Here is a 16785-nt window from a genome sequence, read left to right on the forward strand (position 1 = left end):
TTATACAGAAGAAAAATAAACATTCATCTTGCTTAAGCCACTGTTATTTGGGGTCTCTATTACAAAACCCAAACTTTCATCCCAAGACAGGCAAAATCCAGATTTTTTAGATGTTATATGCACTAATATGCCTTTAATATGCTCCCAATACATCTTTTTTTTTTGTGCATCAATGAAGCGCTGTATACAAGATGAAAAATACCTTGCCTTTCTCACTACATTTTGTGTAATCAGTCTCTATTTCTGTTCACCAATGATGTCAGGTTGGAGAACAGGGAGTGCCAAGATGTTACTTGACATCTCTAGGTCCTCAGAGGTGGTCAGCTTCAAACTCAGACCTTTTTAGGTTCTTTTGGTGGCTCAAACTTTATGGGGTTATCAAAGCTGGAGTCTGCATCAGCTCTCTGCCCCTGGAAGAGTTTCCTTTAATTCCGTAGAAGTTGAGCTGACACAGGGTTAGGGATTCTTGTGTGGAATGGAAGTTGCAAAGCCAGAGTCAACCTGCAGTTTTTAACCTTTGGTTTATGGCAGTATCATGAACATGGCCACATCCTGGCAGAAGCTCCAGGCAGGTGGGAGTGGTGCCAGCAGAGCATTTATAGCAACCAGCACTGGGTGGAGGGACCTGGCAGTGCCCATGTGTTCCCTGGGGCACAGCTGTGTTATTCTAAGATAGGCCTACTCTGACCCTGTGTCACATCCTAAGCCCTTCATTTCAATTCCTGTGTCATTTCTGCACCCACCCCCCAATTCCAAGACTGTGGCCCCTTCCTCTCTTGCTATCCCAGAGAAAATTGCTAAGTTCCTTTGGACTTCATGCATTGGTTACCTGCTTTCAGAAATGCATTATTTCCCAAATCCCAAACACCAGGTGTTAAATGTGTATGAATTACTTGACATATTTAATTGCAGGATTAATGCTGAGACACAGTAATGTATTTAGGGACACATTAGATGTATTATTTTAAAACTGTGATTAACACCGATTTTGGAGCATTTTGGAAGACTAATTAAATGATTGAAAACCACATTCTGGCATTGCAATGTTTGTTCAACAAAAACATTTGTGGAAATTAGGTGTAATTCAACCACCTCATTATACAATTAGTTGTTTAATTCTGTCTGCAGGCATTTGAGGTCATAATCAGGATGAAGCTGTGGCTTCTGGGGCATGACTGGGCTTTAGGATGGGTCTCCCCGCTTTCCATGGTGCTGACAGGCTCCTCACTTTCAGGGTGCTGACTGGCTCCCCATGTTTTATGGTGCTGTCTTCCCCTGCCACTAGTCTCTTCTGCCATCCTTCAGTCTCACTGGCCCCCGTCCCCTGATCACTGTGCTTGTTTGCACCTCACTGCACTCTTGCTTGCTCTCTGCTCTGCCTGTGAGGTCATTGTTACTGTTGTTCAACAAATATTTTTGGTTTTTCTCACAAGCACATAATAGATTATGCTCCATTCCCACACCCCCTCAAAGTTAGGTCTCCCTAGTAACTAAGGCAATGTGGGCAGAGGGACACGTGCCATTTCTGGGCAAAAGCTTTTAGAACCCTGTGGAATTTACACCTTTTCTTTTCCTTTGCCATGGCAACTGGAGATTGTCCAGACAGCAGCTTCTCCATCACTCTGGGGTCTTGAAGTTACCTGCTTATGGACCTGAAGTATAAAGCAGAAACAAACGTTTATTGTTTTAGGCCACTGGGACTTGGAGTGGCTTGGTTCTGCAGCATGATCTAACTGGCCCTGATGGACACAGCCAGCGGATGTTCCCTTGGATTTTTCCTTGATCTTTACTCTCTTATTTTTCAGACTGTTCGCAAATCCCCTCCTCAGAAAGGTCCTCTCTGTCCATTTCCCCAGAGCCACTTTCAATTCTGTTTCCTTCTTTTTTTTTTTGACAGCGGTTACTGCCTTCTGACATTATTTTATTTACATTTATAAATAACGTGACAATTTATAAATAAAGTGTTTCTCCATCTCTGTAATTTTGTCATTTGGAGAATGTTATACGTTGAATCATACAGTGTGCGGGACTGTTATTTTCCGCTTAGGCCTTGAGGTTCATCCAACTTGCTGGGTATAACAGTGGTTCCTTCCTTTTTATTGTTGAATAGTATTTCTATGGTGTGGATGTACTATGGTTTATTTAATCATTTACCTGTTGAAGGGCATTTATTTATATCTATAAATACAGTCCACTTACTGTATTTCATTATCTCTGAGATGGAAACTTGAAATAAAAATAATTTTTATTTTCCATTCTTGTTTCTGTTTTTCTGTTTTTACTCCACCCAGCCCCCCTAAAGTTTTTAACATGATTGCTTTTCTGAAATCAGGATGGCTCTTAGAGTCCACAGTGTGCTATTCAGGCCATGACACAGGTGAATTACCTGTGCAGGTGTGAACAACCAAATGACCAGTGAACACATGTAACTAATACGCAACTGACCAGCATCAGTGCACTGGAAAAGAATCCGAGATTGGACAATGGAGCCCTCTTTTAACCCCTATGAATGTCATGGATGTGGGGACAGACTGGAGGACTAGAGCAAGTCAAATATGTTTAGTGACATTGCTGAAGTCAGACCCGAAGCAGAAAAACTGTATATAATTTTAAAGAGTCCTCAAAGCCCAGCACTCTTGACTTTCAATCTTTTTATGGATTCTTTGAAGAAATGCCGTATAATCAGTGCTCGTGGATGAATGCACAGAGGATGATAGAGCATGGAAAAACCCCAAACATTGATGAGTCTGAATGGAACAGTGATTCAGAAGAATTGGACTCAGTGTAAAGTAGTTTGAGGAATAACAACCAAGTTATTTCACTTGTATTTTCATTTTTATGTATGCACAATAGTAATATGTGATAAAAATCTGTCTAATTAAGTCTCAAAGAACTCTTACAATAAGTAAAATTAAAAATTCTAAGTGATAAGAATGCGTTGTGTCGTGGTTTAATTGGCAGCGTATTTTTCTTTCACAGGGGAACAAAAAATAATGGTGCTTCTTGCAATTGTGTTTCTTAGAGGTGATGAAATGTGGTATTTCTTTCAGAGACTGCCCTTATCACAAAGACATCTGCTGTGTCATTCAGTTCAATTTTAGTTGAGTTTAACAAGGCCTCTGGCCATTTAGAAAGCTGGCTCATTTGGACTCAGAGGCTACCGTGATTTTAAATTTGACCAGATACCTGGACTGGAGAAGAGCTAGAGTTTTGTTTCTAGCAAATCCATTGGGTGCCTAAGGTAGGCTGGCCAGAGAGTCTGCTCCTGGTTGAGACTGGGCCCTCCACCCCATGGGAACAGTAAACCACAGAACTTAGGCACCATCACAATTTTTTTCTGCATTCATAAATCACCTGACTACTATTTAATTAATATTCTTCATTTCTGAAGTCTTTTATTTTTCGATAATTATAGATCCACAGGAAGTTGCAAAAATAGTACAGAGAGGTCCCAGTTCACCCAGTTTCCTCCAATGCTAACGTCTTATTTAACTATAGAAATTGCCAAACTTTTCAGAGTGACTGTCCCATTTTACATTCACATCAGCAACTGGGTCTGGGTGACCCAGTTTCTCCACATCTTTGCCAGCATTTGGTGTTGTCATTTTTAATTTTAGCCATTTTGATAAGTGTGCAGTGATATCTTATCATGGTTTTACTTTTTCATTTACCGTTGAGTTTGGAAAGTTCTTTATAATATTCTGTCTGGATATTGGCCCTTTGTCAGATATGTGGTTTGTGCAGGGTCTTTTGCAGAGCAATAGTTTTAAATTTTATTTATTTATTTATTGTGGCATCTCACTCTGTCATCCAGGCTGGAGTGCAGTGGCACGATCTCAGCTCACTGCAACCTCTTCCTCCCAGGTTCAAGCAATTCTTCTGCCTCAGCCTCCCGAGTAGCTAGGATTATAGGTGCGCACCACCACACCTGGCTAATTTTTGTATTTTTAGTAGAGACGAGGTTTCACCATGTTGGCCAGGCTGGTCTTGAACTCCTGACCTCAAATAATCTGCCCACCTTGGCCTCCCAAAGTGTTGGGATTACAGGCATGAGCCATGGCACCCAGCCAGTTTTTAATTTTAATAAAGTCTAATTTATTGATTTTTTTTCTTTTATTGATTGTATTTTTTTGTGTGACATCTAAGAAGTCTACTTTGATCTTGGGTCTCAAAGTTTTTCTCCAATTTTTTTCTCTAAAAGTTTTATAGTTTTACATGTAAATCTATGATCCATTTTGAATTACTTTTTGTATAAGGTGTGAGGTGTAGAATAGATTTTTCTTTTCTTTCTTTCATTTTTGCCTACAGAGTCCATTTGCTCCAGCACCATTTGTTGAAAAGATTATCCTTACTCCATTAAAATTGCTTTTGCACCTTTGTCAAAATCAGTCAAGCATATTTGTGTGTGTCTATTTCTGGGATCTTTATTCTGTTCTATTGATTTAGGTGTTTTTCTCCATTACCATGGCCCTCTCTGGATTACTGTTGCCATAGAGTGAGTCTTAAAATCAGGTAATGTGATTCCTCCAACTTTATTCTCCTTTTCAAAATACTTGAGCTATTCTAGTTCCTTTGCCTTTCCATGTAAATTTTAGAACAAAATTAATAATTTTCTTTAAATTGATGGTTACAACTTTATTTAAAAGGAAAACACATAAGTTTGCTATGTCAGCTAGAGCTGTACTGTCAAAGTCAGTTAAAATAAAAATATAACAATTATAGTTTAAAAAACTATCTGTGAACCCTGTGAAATTATCCCATGAACCCCCAGATTGGCCTGGACCCTCATCTCCCAGCACCCCTGTGTTGGGAAGAGCACTCTGTGGTGAACTGCTGGCTCTACGTGTCTGGGGAAACTCACATGGCTTGGCCACCTCATTCCGAGCTGGCTCAGTGGTGTCTGTGTGGCCCCACAGCAATCCTCTATGGATGGCTTGCGGCTAATGTATTGACCCAGAGGGCAAGCTCTGCCCAACTGTGAGGCTCCATATGGACTAAGTGAACCAATCAGATCCTCCGTCAACACAGTTGAGTGATGGGTAGTAGAGAGTCAGTAGTTGGCAGGGGGAATAGGGTGGAAGCTATGAAGGAGCAGAGCCATGAAGGAGTGAGGCATGAAGGAATCAGTAGACTCCCATGGAAAGAGTAACTGATTCCTCATGGTGGGAAGCACTTGAGCTGGGAGCCGTACTTCCTTTGGTCTGCCAGCAGCCTGGGAAGGATGGGAAACTAGCCAATGGGCACTGGAGCTGTCCTAGGTCCTGAACAGCCTTCTTTCCTCCGTGAAAGACCTGAATCTGGTTTGTGTTCTCTTCTTCCCCAATACCCCCTACCCCCACCTTTAAGGTAGTGTTTCCAAAGCTTGGGATTCGTAGCCATGGAAGAGCACAAGATGACGTTAGGGTGCACAGAACCTGGGATTAAATAACAACACATCACAGAATCAGCAAGCTACCCCCTTTCCAGTGATCTCAGCGAAATAGGTTGTTAACACCTCGTCCCTCCTAATCCCTTTTAACAAAGAGAGGTGGCCTTGGCTTTACAGCATTTGATGAGGAATGCCTCTAGCAAAAATTTCATAGTGCTTTTCTGTTTTCATTATGGTTTTTGACAGTAATTTGCCTACTCATATTTTCAGTGCCTAGCACATTGTAGAGGTTCAAACTCTCAGCCATTGAATTAATTTGATTATTTTTCATTATTCTTTGATTTTTGTCTTTTTAACCTCAACTGACTATGAACTCCTTGAAGTCAGGGACTGTGCTTTTTATTTTTATTTTTTTTTAGACCAGGGTCTCACTCTGTTGCCCAGGCTGGAGTGCAGTGGCACGATCATAACTCACTGCAACCTCGACCACCACCTAGGCTAAAGGGATCCTCCTGCCACAGCCTCCAGAGTAGCTGGCACCACAGGTGTGCACTACCACACCTGGCTAACTTTTTAATTTTTGTAGAGATGGGGTCTCGCTCTGTTGCTCAAGCTGGACTTCAACTTCTGGCCTCAAATGATTCTCCCACCTTGGCCTCCCAAAGTGCTTAGATTACAGGTGTGAGCCACTGCACCTGGCCCTGCTTTTGTTTTTTATTTGCCATTTTGCTCCTAGGGCCTAGAAAAGTGCTCAAATACACAACCATTGCTTGTTCTGGTGAGTAAGTAGGCAGGTGGAGAAGACACAGGAAAGTTGAGTCTAACAGGCTGGGCTTGGTCTCCATGCTGATACCCAGAGGTAGCTGATGGAACTGGCTAGTGTGAGTCCCGTTCAGAGTCTATGTCAGAAACTTAGCTGGTCGTCCCTTCCTTGAAAGCCTTATTGGAAGAACAGTGAGCTGTGTACTTGTTCCTCACACAAGCCTCTCTCCCTTCCCTCCTGGGCTGGGCCTTGCCTTCGCTCCAGCCATGGCAGGCCTGGCCCTACCTGGCTCTTCAGAGCTCTCACCCACCTGGGACTTCTCTGCCGTGGAAGAAAAAACCATGTCCTGGGCCTGTGGAATTGGAATTGCACCTTCAGGGTCCTTCTGGGGAGGAGGATGGGTTTCCCGATCAGAACATGGCCAGATTTTCTTCTTAAAGGCTGGATGGTTGGCCCGAGGATCAGTCTGAACTTTAACTTCACTTTCTCCTTTTCTTGGCCTCTAATAATTCAGTGTGTGCTGAGGATTATATTGCAAGTCTGGCCCAGGATTTCTTTAAAAGAAAATCCCCAACCAGGCTGGACACATTACTGTTGTCAGCATGACCGGTAGCCTCCTTCAGAGTGAAGGTCAACAAATAATTTTCAGCTTTGTTTAAAGCCACTTTAATGGATTCTATAAAATGCTCTAATTACCAGTGATTATCCGCTGAGTGCTCGCAAGCTTTTTAAAGCTTTTCTGTGCCCATTTCACTCTGTTCACACAGAGTTCAAGTTGTCTGATGTACTTAAGCAAGAGGAGGCATTTTGTTTCTTTCTACTTCTTTTTTTTTAAAATCATGTAATTTGGAGTGTTTTTAAGGCAGGCCAGCTTTCTCTTTTTTTCATCTGAAGCAGAGTTTTTACTCTGCTTTCCATCTGTTTCCATCTTGTCACCCAACAAGAAATTAAATGCCATTTAAATGATATGACAGTCGCTTCCTTACCACACACAGTAGAACATAACTGCCTTCAATGTGCACAGGATTCTCACAGGTGTCGTCTCAGTTGAGCCCCACAGAAGGAGGCTGGAGGGGTTGCTGAGGCTGGGATTCCTCACCTTCTGCACTCCTGACATGGAAGCCTTGATCAGTTCTCTGTGGTGGAGGCGTCCTGGGCATTGTAGGGTGCTTAGCAGCATCCTTGGCTTCTACCCGCTAGAGGCCTAGCACCCTGCCCTAGTTATGACAATTAAAAATGTCCTCAGACATTACCCATTGTCCCCAGAGGGGAAAAAAAATCACTGTTGGTTGAGAACAGTTGACTTAACCCATTTTCATATGAGGAGATGGTGACGGGAAGGGCTTGCCCGAGGCCCTACAGATGGCGTGCTGTGGAGGGTCTGTCAGCCTCTTCTGTTGCTGCACTGATGACTCATAGAAACCCTCAAACCCAGCAGAGGCACCATTCTTTCCTCTCCTACCCCCTGTGTCAACCTCCCTGCCTCTCGTCCTGGTAGAGTCACTGCCAACATAAGTGCGTCTTTTCAGCAAATGTGTCTTCTGGAGTTGATGTGTTTCAGGCTTCTGTTCTTCTGCCTCCTAAGTTTCATGTCCTAGAGGACATCTCATTTAATTTTTATAGTGTCCAGAAGACTGTCTGGAGGGCTCTTGGGCAGGGAGGGCCTGTAAATTTGTCCCACAGTGCTTGTTCCTGTTACCTGGCCACAGGCTGCCCCCATGCATGGGCAGGAGCAGTGAGGAGCAGACCTGCTGGGGTGGGAGGGAAGATGTACTGACAGTGACCCACAGTTCTGAGAAATCATCTGTGGATGGTCCGGTTCACGCTCTGTTCATGAACCACAGCCACAGTCTCATGTTCATTGATAACCATTTGTGGCACCTTGGTTAATTCCAAGCTGATAGTGTCCTTAGATGGTGAACTTTGACTGGACCCTTTCCCCACATGTATCCTTTCTGGCCCAATCTTGCTCTCTGGCTAAAATAATTGACTTGAGTCACGTTACCATTGGGCTGAGGGACGGAAGATTGTGTGTGTGTTTGTGTGTGTCATTGTCTTTGTTAAGGGAGAGGAGGGGTCGGTCCTTTAAGGTCTTACCCTTTTTGAAAATGTTGGATTAAACAAGGTAAAACAAGATTCTTTATTGCAGGACTTCTCAGAGCCTTTACCTGGTAATGTGCTCTATGATTATTCCAGAGCAATACAGGCTGCAACATTTCCCAAAGTCATTTGACCACAAGACCTCTTGTCTTTTCATGGAGTATCACATTCCACTGTGTGCATGATGTTCTGCGGGAAAAGTGTCACCTAGATGTGAAAGGACACCTCACCCCACTTTGTGTTTGGCCATTTCTAAGGTGGCTTTGAAACTAGGAAGGATGAAAGAATGTCAGATATGGAAGCCCACACCCTCTTTTGGTTTGGTGGCTCTCAGTGGCTGGATTCTGAGCAAGACCCTGGAGGAGAGAAAATCCTTCTCACATGACTGGACATTCCCAAAGCTGAGGGAGTTGGTCTGGAAGACCTGATTTCCCTGTCCATGTGAGTGGCCGTGGGAGTGGTATGGTTGGAAAAGAGGGGACCAAGGGAGCCCAGACAGAGAAATGCCCACCCTCACCCTCCTCCTCCTCAACTGAAGAGGAGAGGTGCAAGGGGAAAGAGTGCAGGAAGAGAAAGGAGAACAGAAGTTTCCATTTGTACCGGATGGTTTTGTTTTTTTATCTGTTTGCAAATGTTCAGTGTAATGGTTTGAAACCCAGCCGTGTAGCTGCCGCCGCCCACACACAGAGCTGCCGTGGCACTGAGCTTCAGCAGGCAAACCATATCACCAGCGTCGGCCATTAAACCCGAGCCCACACCAGGGCAGGCTGCACACCTACCCCCGGTGTCCCTCTGCCACCCCCACCGCCCCAGCAACCCCGACACCCACCACCCTCCACACACACAATTTTTCTTTTTTTAAATTTCCAGCAGTCGGTTTTTCTCTAGAGAAGGCATAAAGAGAAGCAGAGGCAGAGATGGGACGAGCAGGGAGAATGCTCCTGCCTCATCGGAGCCACCGGTTTTCGGGAGAGAGCGGCAGCCCCCACCTGCCTGTGGACTGAGCACTTAAAGGTGAGAGAGGACTTTGTGATTTCTTTGTGCACCTGGAGGTCTGGGATGCAAGGCCAGATGAAGGGATCTTAATCATTGAGCCTGGTCTGTTGCCTCCCGAGTGATTCTATCAGGCAAGCATGATGGATGATTCCTTCCAAGCACACGCAGTTATCTCTGACACGAGCCCCGCTCAGGTCCCCGTGAGATCTCTTGAACCAAGGGGCTTCTAGCCCCTCCTCCTCACCTTTCAGCACAGCCTTGTAAACCTCAGATGTGGATGAAGGTGCCGTCCTGCCTTTGACTTGACCTGTTGATTTCCAACCGGGGCTGCTGGCCCTTCCTCTCTAGAGTGAGTAGTGACTCACACTTTTGGGGCCCTATGAAATGGTCCTCCATCCAAGGGGCTTTGGGAAGCCTGTTTCCCTAGTGGCCCCAAGCCCAGTAATCAAAAGCAATCAGACCCAGCTGTCCAGCTAATTTTTTTAAAATAGGCTTCCTTCCTAGTAGAAATCAACAAAGTCTAAAATAGAAGGGACTCTAATAGGAAATGAAGCTGCAGAGTTCTGTGTGGAATGCAACAGGCAGGGACCTCGGCATGGAAAATACTAAGTGCAGATTACATGGCTGACAACCATGGGAGCAGGAGAAGGAGTAATCTCCTTGCTTATCGAGCATGTCTCTGGGTCGGAGGGGAGCTGAGTGGGGACATCGCTTCTGGAAGGTTTAGACCTTTCACCAAGAAGGAGAGGAAAAAGGAAGAACAACAAAGATGGAGAAAAGGGGGAAAAAAGGCCGTAATGTAATGTACATGTAGAAGAGAAGCAGACAAAAAGCTCCAAATTCTGTGCAGTCAGGGGATGAATCAGTTAGTAAAGATCTATTTTTAGTTTCCAAGATCTGCTGTTACATTTTGCCTGGCATTAATTAATGTCACAGGCATGTTCCATGCACAGGCTCTGAAGGGCCCTCGCGTGTCACTCTAGCTGGAGGTACCAGCCCTTCTTAATGGGAGCTCTCCAGTCCTTTGGGGTCTGGTCTCTGACACAAACATGTGTCCAGAATGTTCTGCTCTCCGACCTTGTCCCCTCTGGGTGTATCCGTTAATCTCCTCACTCTGGCCCTTGGATGTCTGGCCAGTGGCCAAGGGAGAATTACAATTGTTATACTTTGTTTTTTAAAAGGAAAGGCTGTACAAGCTGAAATTGGGAAAAGGCAAAGATGTTGGATCCTGGCTTAGAATTTAAAGAAAAGGCTTTGAGGGCAGCTCTCCTACCACAAGGAAGAATGAGGCCCCCCTCATCTCCAAACAAGGCTGATTTTGACAAATCAGATATCATAACTGGAGAACATCTTCCAATATAGTTTAGGCAAAGTGTAATATGTTAGCAAGAACTAATGATATGACTGGGGTTGATCAGATGTTGGCTGAAGTTGTGTGTGAGACTAATTATCTCCAAAAAACCTGTTCATATTTCAGAGGCGAGGCTGTAAATCTGAAGAGCAGCTGAAATGCAGGCATGATTGTACGCATGAAGCCTTGCTTTCCGAGGTGGTAAAAGGGGGGATTACAGGCCAGAATGAAAAACCCAAGGCCACGTGGCAGCACACTGTTGGGACAGCTGTTTTTGTACATTTGCACCAATTATTAGATCAATAAGAAAGTATGACTACATCATGGACCCTAATTAGAAGAGACGTCCCTTATACTCTCTGAAATGTTTGAGAATATTCGCCTACTAACCTAGAGCCTGATGGGGCCATTGACGCTAATTGTTAAGTGCCATTGGTCAAGGCCAATGCATAGTCTTCGTTTAGTTCCTAAGTCATTTGTGGTCGGCCCATCCAAGACAGGGACACGGACAATCTCATCAGAGTAGGCTGGGAGGGTTTCCATGATGGAATGGGGCTGGCCTCTCTGTTGAGGGGGGATATCCAAGGGGTGCACATGAGCTCTGAGGACCAGTGGCAAAGTCCCTGTTCAGTCCTTGGGAAGCATCACCACTGCTACATTTCTGATGTTCTGAAGATGGGTTAGAACAGAGCGTGAGAGCAAGCAGGGTGCTGACTCTGGGTCTCATGTCTTGAGGCTCAATTCCATCCTGTCACCCAGCCAGGAGATTCAGAGGTCCTGCCGCCTCCTACCTCAGACCCACATACCTGGTGAGAGTTCTGCCCTCCTGACCACAACACCTCTGCACCTTGGACACAGCTTACCACATCCTTCCCCAGAGCATCTTGTGCCTTGGAGAGCAGGTGCAGTTGCAGCGTTCTGGGCTGCGGGCACTCGAGTTCAGCCCTGGCCAGAGGCCGTGAGGGGCAGAGCCAGGGGATGGTGTCTCCATTGGTAACGAGGGTCTCCATCCCTTCCAGGCTGGCCGTGTCTGTGGCCACAGATGAATAGGATGGGTACCCATCTTGATGGGTCAGACAAGGTAAGGGCTCTCAGACCCCATCCTCTGTTTGAGATCAGACCAGAGGTGCCATCAGAAAATCAACTGAAGATTAACCAGCTTCCTCTGGTGCTCAAAACCTAGACTCCCTTTGCTGCTTTGCAATTTCTTTCTGTGTGTGGAGGTCTGATAAGCCAGACGAGATGAAGGGATGTTAATCCTTGGGCCCAGTCTCAATGGCAAACTTCCAATTAAAGAAGATGTGACTGTGGCCTGGGGCTGTGCCAAAGAAGGGCTTTGCTTATGTCTCTTTGTCTAATCTCTGTAATGGCCCCATGTGGTTGGCGCCTTCCCCAATACCATTTTATGGAGGAAGAAACGTAGTCTTATACATTTTATTTTACTTTTTGCATTGTATCTTAAAGATATAAAACTTTAACCTTATACTCCATAATATATCTATTGATCTTACTATAAAATAAGATCTCCCTCCTCCAAAAAAAATCGTGAAGGAAAAGGGTTCCCTCCTGAGTGAGCGCCAAAAGCCTGGGCTTGGCCTGTCGGAGAGAGAGGCTGCAGAGCCCCTGTATGGAGAGCAGACACCATCCACAGGGCCCCCAACACACGTTTCATGCCTGAGCCTTGTCCCTGTGATGTTGACACTGTGCGGATGGCGGGGCTGGAACTTGCCCTGAGGGCCCCAGGGAATCCAGCAAGGCCCAGTCTCCACTGCCTTTTTCTGTGGAATGTTCCAGCTGGCCGGTGTGCACAGGGAAATCTGAGCCGAGGCCCTGAGGGGGGCTGTCGTCCCACACAGGGCTAAGGCTCTCCAGGGAGCCTCAATGGCTGGACCCCCATCCAACGCCAGCGCCAGCCCCCTTTGCCCCGCCATGGCCCGCCTTTTCCTCTGTGACCTGCTACGGGCCTCACATCCTGAGAGGAGCCCTAGAAACGGGCTCTGTTGATAAAAACACACATACCCTTTGCCACAGGAAACGTGGCCTCACGTTCACAATGGTAACCACCAGGCTCCTCACAGAAACCAAAGAGGAACAGATTTTAGATTTTTACCTCAATTAGGAAACACATGTTCTCTCTCTCTCCTTCCCTCCCTCTCTCCTCTCAGCAAGTCTCAATTTTCCTCACATGCAACCTCTGCCCTCCCTATCCTAGATTGGGAAGCTGCACATTTAGGAAACAGAGACTGTGTTCCTTTGAGTTTAGGTAAAAACTGTGAGAAAACAGGATATAAGTCGTAATGGAAACCAGTGGACCTCGGGTCACAGGTAGGGTTGTCAGATAAAATACAGGATGCCCCGTTAAAATGGGAATTTCAGGTGAACAATGAATACTTTGTTAGTATAAGCGTGTCCCAAAGACTGCACAGGATATACTTAAACTAAAATATTTATTATTTCTTCGAAATTCAAATTTAACTAGGCAATCCTGTGTTTTTATAGATCATCTATGAACAGTAACCACAGCATAGGGGACCCACCGTATGAGACTCAGAACCATCATCTGGGAAGAACGTTGAGGCAAACTTCTCCATCCAGATTAATTCCTGACCTTCTGAGAATAACAAACAGCCCACTATGCTGTGGCCAGTACTCCGCGCCAGCACACGCTGTCATTTTGTGGGCAAGGAGCTCTCCTTGAGTCTGCCCAACGGAGGTGTGTAGTGATTTGTTGTCCAGGAGAGAAACAGAGGCTCAGGGAGGTTGGTGTGGCGCACCCAAACACTCAGTCAGCTCCTGGCCTGTCTCTCTGCATAGTACTCGCTGGCTGTGGGCAGGCGGGCAGTGCCAGCTTCAGAGGAGCAGTAATAACAGGTTAGCTTGGAAGTTCTCCTTGCAGAGATGGGAACGGCTGTGTCAACCATGCAAATTATATGCAAATACACTTGGCCCGCCTGCCCAGATGGGAGACCCATGAGCACAGCCTCCAGCCGTCCATGGGTTTCCGATAGGGCAGGGGTACCGGGCTGATAGCGGCTGGGTCTCTGGAGAGGCCCATGTTCCCGGTACATGTGGGCTGGGACACATGCACACACTTACTTTCCTGGTGTGGATGAAGATGCCGGGGGGCTAGCATGGAGGTGGATGCCTAAGGCTGGAGGGGGTGTGTTGATGCGTGCATGACCTGCCACCCTGATCTGTGTATTCCCAGCAAGCCACATGGCTTCTCTCTCCTGGGATAACCCTTCCTGAGGCTCCAGCACCCATCTCTGGACAGAAGGAAATGGCCCTTTCCCTGGGCACCCTCCTGCTGAGATGCCACAGGACTGCAGACCTTTGAGGAGAATAATCCTAACCACAGTGATGCTACTGTGAGCATTGACCAGGTGTTTATGATACACCTGACCCTGTGCTAGCATCTTGTGCTTAATTCTCCCACGTGCCTGGGGCTCTTGTTGCCCTGACTTGACAGATGAAAACCTCGAGGCTTAGAAAGGTAAAATAACTTGGCCACAACTGGTGAGATACCGAGCCAAGACTCCACCTGAGTTCTGCAGGCCGGTCAGGTGAATCGCTGCCAGGTGAATGAGGGATGGCTTTCAACACCAGCTCCTGGGCGTGGACTTTCTGAAGAGAGCACTGTTTTGAAAAGTCCTTTATGGAGATTTGTAGTAGTTTTAGCTAAGATTGTTTTGTATTTGCGCTCTTAGAGTTAGTAGGGTTGGCCTCAAATACTGGTGCCGGCTGAGCCCCATGTATTGGAGATGTTCTCCACAAGGGAACGCTGAACCTTCGGGAGACCCATAGGAGGTGGCTGCCCAGCCCCTCTGTCTAGCGATGCTGCAAGGGGAAGGTGTACACCAAAGGCGGGGCTTGATTGAATGGTTGAACATGCTGGTGTGGGGGCCATATAGCCTCAGCCACAGGTTGTCTTTGCCAGTCTCTGGCTGAGTGGTTTGGGGCGAGCTGCCTCACCACTATCAACCTCCTTTCCTCATCTGTTAAGCAATATTTGTGATGACAGCACCTCCCTCACACCCCAGCTTGGAGGTTTCACTAGTCTGTTGCCTGATCAATCATAATAGTTATTAGTCATTGCTGTTTGCCAGGTACCAGCTTAGGTGCTAGAAAGAGCTAGTAATGAGAAAAAAAGTACAGCGCTCACTTTTGAAGATCTTAGGAGTCCAGAGAGCTAAGCTAAATCCAGTACAATGTAAGACAGGCATAAATTCACCTAAAAGTGTCACAGGGACCCTGCTGCTGAGGTTCGGGAGGGGGAGATCACCACTCACAGGGGGTTGGGGGTTTCCAGAGGCCTTGGTTGAGGAGGCAGCGAGTAGGTGGACAGGTGGATTTTGGGTTTGTGGATCAAGAGAAGGAAGGGAATTCCTGGCTGAGGAACAGCATAAGCAAAGTGTGGAGGAGAGCCTGGGGGCCTTTGGTTTGATTGGAGGGTGCACGCATCCATCCGTGCATGCCGGGGCAGTGGGCTTGGAGCTGGCGAATAGGGTACAAAGTCCCTGCTCTTATGGGGATTGCGACGTTAAGCAAGTAATGATACATTTAATTTTTTAATTGCAGCTGTGATGAGCTCTGGGGAATCTGAGCTGCTCAGGGAGCAGGTGCCCGAGGCTTCCCTGAGGGCATAAGTGAAGCTTGAGTAGGAGGCAGTAGGGAATGGAAAGAGCACTTCAGGCCTTGAGTACAGCTCCCTTGGGGCCCCTGACATGGGCCAGCATCCAAGGAGCCAAAAGGCCAGTATGTGGCTGTGCTGCAGGCAACCAGAAGTGGGGCTTGGGAAGTGGCTGAGGAGGTGGGCAGAGGCTGGCCTACATGGGCCCTGCTAGGTGGAGGACATTACTTTGTTCCAAGAGTGACGAGGCTACTACAAGGTTTTAGCTAGAGTGGGGATGTGTGGGTGGACTTCTGTGTTTAAAAAAGATCCCTCTGCTTGTGGTGGAGAAGGCTTTGCATGTAGCAGGGGTGAAGGTGAAGGGAGGAAACTGGACTTTGGCCAGCTGTGGACTGTACAACTTGACCAAAATCCCACTTTGCCATCGCCACCATCCTCAGTCCAACAGACTCAACAACTCACTCTTTCCCACCTGAGCAGTGTCTCATACAGTCCCTGTTCCTGAGCTCAGCACCCACCTGATTTTCCCACCACCCTTGCTGCCGAGCACACGTGCATTGGCCCCCAGCCCACATGCTCTGTGTTCTTCCCAACAGAGCCAAATCCTGTGGAACTGGACCCGGAGAGAACAGGAAGGAGTCAACAAGATCTTAAGCCTGCTCCAGACCCCTTGCCTGACTTTTGAGAAGGTCAGGGCCCGATTTCTGTTTGTCCCTCCTCCCTGGGCTGGGCGCATCTTCCTGGGACAGCCTCCCCCTGGGAGCGGAAGGCTTGGCAGGAGCAGTGGATTGCCTCATTGAGGGAGTGAGTGCCAAGGCACACAGGGCCAAGCGCTTATTCGTGCTGGAAGCTGCCCTGGCAGCCTGGGTGCCCCGCTGCCAAGAGCTGATTGGAAGGCTGGACGGACATGTTCAATGGTTCCGGGGGCTCACCAGCACACCCTATGAAGGGCAAATGTGGTTGGGGGCTGGTGACCCCATCAAGCTGAACTCCAGGAGGTCAAGGACAGGGCAGGAGGAGGCTTTGGCCAGCATAGTCTTGGAGAGGGAATTACTGTCCTGCTACTTTGTACTGTAGCAAACTCTTTGAAAAAGCCACAAGCAATTTTTGCTCTCCCAAAATAGCTGAGAGATTCCATTGGACAATTGTTTACCAAGTACCTACTTGGAGCTGGGCTAAGAAAGAGAAATTTTCATCTACTCCTTCAAGGAGCACATGGTCTGATGAGAAAGCCTGACGTATAAACCAGTCATTACAGGGCACTGTCCTGTTCAGGTGGTGAGGAGTGACTATGGTGGCACAGGACCCTAGAGGTGGTGGAGACTCCTGCAGCCTGGTGGGTTGGTCATGCTTCACAGAGGATGCTAGAAAGAGCTAGTCATAAAAAAAGTGCAGCTCTCACTTTTGAAGATCTTAGAGTCCAGAGAGCTAAGCTAAATCCACTACAATGTGAGACGAGCCAAGATTCACCTAAAAGTGTCACAGGGACCCTGCTGCCGAGGTTTGGCAGTGGGGAGATCACTTCTCGCAGTGGGTTGGGAGAGCCAGATTTGGTTTTCCCATGTAGGATTGGGGAA

At 46.9% G+C, this 16785-nt stretch overlaps 1 protein-coding gene across 1 annotated transcript in view; it reads left to right on the forward strand.

The window, feature by feature from the left end:
• Positions 1 to 8739: 8739 nt before the first annotated feature.
• Positions 8740 to 16785, forward strand: part of ZNF831 (zinc finger protein 831) — a 113385-nt gene continuing 105339 nt past the window's right edge. The window contains exon 1 of the mRNA XM_003810806.4: positions 8740 to 9245. The gene's annotated coding sequence lies outside the window, so the exon portion shown is untranslated. The remainder of the gene's footprint in view (positions 9246 to 16785) is intronic.

Source organism: Pan paniscus, chromosome 21 (genome assembly GCF_029289425.2).
Source record: "Pan paniscus chromosome 21, NHGRI_mPanPan1-v2.0_pri, whole genome shotgun sequence".
Lineage (NCBI taxonomy): Eukaryota > Metazoa > Chordata > Mammalia > Primates > Hominidae > Pan > Pan paniscus.